Raw genomic sequence first — 4,048 nt, forward strand, 5'->3', positions numbered from 1 at the left:
AATACTTGTACAGCTCCGATAAATAAAATATTGTATATATTCTGCATGATACAAATGCTGCTTATTCCAGTGAGCTGAAAGGCTACTGCATCGCGTTGTTCAAAATGTTCCTAATAGCCATTTAGCTGTGGTGATCTCTTCATATTAACTAGTTGTTTGCTCAAAGGAGAAAAGTTATAGTCTGCCTTACGGAAGGAAGCAGATCCTTGCTACAGCTGTGTGTCTTTGTCCAGCAGGGCCTTTCAAACTTGGGTTTTGTCCCTGTTTGCAAGTGTAGTCTACTCTGTTAAGAGTAGATCATGATCCAGCTGTGACCACAGCTGTTTACTGGTGTAAACTGAAACAGGAGAATATACTTTATACTTAATATAGAACTAAATCTCACAGGGAATTGGCAGCAATAATTTGAGACCATTGGAGAGGTGACATTTTCTGGGGCACACGTGGTAGGTAGGCTGGGAGAGACCAATTCAGGTGGAGTTAATTGTGTGTGTTGGGTTTACACGGCAAGGTTTTGGTAGTGGCACGGGGGAAGGCTGCAGGAGTGCCTTTGGCCCCCGTGTTGGACAGAGCTGGTTCCAGCCAGCTCCAAAATGGAGTAAGGAGAAAAACGCAAGAGAAACAACCCTGCAGCCACCGAGGGCAGTGAAGAAGGAGGTGCTGCTGGAGCAGAAACTGCCCTGGAGCCTATGGTAAAGACCATGGTGAGGCAGGCTGTCCCCCTGCAGCCTGTGGAGCTCCATGCTGGAGCAGATCCACCTGCAGCCCGTGGGGGACCCAGAGGTCAAGTCTGTTTTGACTGTGCCAGTAACTGGTGAGCAATCTCCCTGTCTTTATCTTGACCCGTGAACTTTTTAATCTTATTTCTTCCACCGCTGAGTTGGAGGGGAGTGAGAGAGCCTCTGGGTGGGTGCCTGGCAGCCAGCTATGGTTAAAGCACCCCGCTGCAGGTGGTGTAACCCCACAGCTGAAGGTGGCACTTGCGCAGCTGTTTTCTGCCAGCCCGGGTGCTGTCCCCTGTCTACGCACAGAGATGTGTGTGGAAGGCAGTTGCTCACGCCTGGCAGTGTCACCGAGGAGGCGGGCAGTGCCAGAAGCTGATCTGTGAAGCAGGGTCCACCTCCCTGAGCTGCAGTTTGCTCTGCGAAACTCAAACAGGTCAGCCCGCTACCGTTCGCGTTGTGTGCTGGTGTCCCACGCCATGATCCAAAGCTGCAAGATCCAAGCAGCGACTCTGTAAGTAACAAAGCGCAAATAAATCCTCTGCATGTTCAACACAGCCGTGTGGGTTTTGCTGCTCCACTCCCAGCGTGAGCCATGGTGCCTCTTAGCTTTCCACCTGCAGTTTTCTACAGGCGGTTGCTGCGCAGAGGAGCTGGTCCACATTCCGCTCCCTGATCAGGTAGGGAGACAATAAATACGAAATCCTTGTGTGTGATTTTTACTGCTTACGGTGAACCTAAACTGCACCAGGAATGAGGTCAGCCACAGCAGGGGATTTTGGGTGCAAAGGACTGTGGCTTTGTAAAACAATTCACAAGCTGGCGAAGAATGATGCCTGCCTCACTGGTTTTGGAGGGATGGATATGGATGTCAAGCTTTCTCTCGCATGTTTTTCTTTAGTGTCTTTCCGGGGGTCAGTCTGACACCTTAATGTGGTTTCCTTTTATTTAGCTAGCCTGTAAGGTAAGACATGATGCTTATTTAATTTTTGAGAAAAATTAATAGATTGTGGTTTTTTTCTCCCCAGTTCCTAGCATCTCTGTCTTGAACTTGAAAACCTTGAGCCTTTGAATTGATGAATTTGACTTAGACTTGAGTCTTTAAATCAGTTAATTAATTTCCAGATGCCTGTGAAAAAGGGACGGCTCGAGGCTGCTGCTTTTGCAGTCTCCTTACGTAGGGCAGAGTGGGGCTGAGCATGGTCAGCATGTCCAGGCGGGGTAAGTCAAAGCTTGGCGCAAACATCCTCTCACTGCTGGCTCTTCTGATGCTCCCGGGTGGGACAGTCTGTAGTGTCCCAAAATTACAGCCAAATGGCACAGTTAATAAGGGCTCCTGGAAATCCAACCCAGCTCTTGGCAGCAACACTTGCGAGTTAAACGGCTTTTGCACAACACTAAAGGAAACGATGACCAATATAGTTAAAATCTCTTTGGCAGGCAATACCAATACAAAGGTCAGTCATTTGTCAAGTATTTTTTTTTTAAAGTAATTCCATTAATATAACAAAGGGGATTTTTTTTCAGTATTCAAAAGGAAACAGCTTTGTTCTTTGAACAAACATATTGCAAAACTTGTACTTTTAAAAATACATTTTCTGCCATTATGGGACTTTTCGAGTGTGTTCTTAAGGCCTTGCATGCCAGAATTTGTAAAATTTTGATCTGAAATAGTAATGAAGTTTCCAACTTTCCTCTGTGGTGCTGAAGCACTCAGAGAACCCTTTTTTCCAAAGGAGACAACCTCCCAGGAAGAAGCTGCTGGTTCCTCCTTCCTTTTGTTGTGTTGCCCCCTCATGCAGCCACGCTGCTGAGGACACACATCTGCAACCAGCTTTTTCAGCTGCCGGGTTCCTGAGCTGCACAGCCTCCAGCTGAAGGCAGGAGATGATGGGGCTTTGGAGCTGGGAATGTTGTGAGAGGGAGAGGTAAGATTCCCCATCTGGTCTTCCTCTTCTCTTGAGACCCGTTCAGCTTCTAGTTGCAGTAAAGTCAGGGCTAACTAAATTCAAGAATTCTGGGGACACAGTGTTCAAGTCTGAACAATGTAACTGGAAGGGCAAAAGAAAGGTGCCTGGCGCAGTAAACAGCCATTAACTTTTTGGGATCTAAAGTCTTCAGGGTGAAGCAAAACGAGTGATTCCTGCTCTGTGTAGCCCACTGCTTTCTCTACCTTCCTCTTAGGGGCTTTCTTGAGCTTTGCAAATCTAATGATCATGTACCAAACACTTTCTTGATGTTTACGTTCGCTGTTCTTTATAGATACAGTGAATTTTGCCGTATTCCAACCCCTCCTTTCAGATACTCCTAGAAATACCTGCAGTTAGGACATTTGGTTTCTGGCTAGATGATGCATCTCCCTTTTCAATCCTTTTATCATTTCTTTCCTTTGCGTTGGGAGCGCCCAGCACCAATTTCAGTATTCAAGGCAGAAGCCCCTGGGGCCTCGTACCTCTGGGTGGCACTTTGTCACACCGGCAGTGACACCCTTCCAGTTTACAAATGCAATCAGGTTTTGCAAACGCTCATGAAACTAAGTGCTTTATCAGGAAGGTATCTACTGATTTCAGCTTACCCCTTTCTACTTTTTGAAGCATGTTATGAGAAAAAGAACAGGGTTTGCTTCTCATGTTCGCTTCACTTACTCAGCAATTTAGGAATAACCATAGCTGAGCTGGTTTCCTATGGGGTTTTTGTTTTAAGAACCCTTATTGCCCTCCCTGGAGAGGGCTATATGCTGGATAGAGAGGACACTAATGAATAGGAAAGATTAATCGATGCCAGTGGTTGGAAAGGCAGCAACAAAAACGCATGTGGTGTCTGCCTTGAAGCAAAGAACAGATTTCAGTCTTTGTGTGCTTGGATTATTTTTCCAGCTGGGAGTTTGGTTAAACCTCCTTTTGGGGCAGCACTTGAGTTTCTTTCAAAGCAACTTCATACTGGCCAACAGCAGCTACACCAGGATAAAAGTCTCCTTGGGGACAGACATGATAGCAAACCTGGCATGGGCTGAACTCGCTTTTCATGTGCGCACTGACTGTGCTGATGACACCTTATTTTGCAAACTATCTTTGAAACCCTCCCTCTTTGAGCCAAGGAACCATAAGACCAAAGGCCTAAAACAGCTGTGTTGCAGCCTGGAGTTTGATGATGGCTTCTTGGGTTCAAGTAATGGCTGTTGGAGCATAGTTGTTTTGTCAGCAAGCGGTGCCCCAGTGCCATGGGGGTGTGAAGCCTCTGTTTGGGGATCAGGCAACGTCCCTGGGGCAAGGCAAGTCTTGCTGAGCTCAGTATCCAAACCTGGAGATCAAACAGTCCATTTATTC

The sequence above is a fragment of the Phaethon aethereus genome, assembly GCF_964289735.1.
Source record: "Phaethon aethereus genome assembly, chromosome: 13".
NCBI classification, from domain to species: domain Eukaryota; kingdom Metazoa; phylum Chordata; class Aves; order Phaethontiformes; family Phaethontidae; genus Phaethon; species Phaethon aethereus.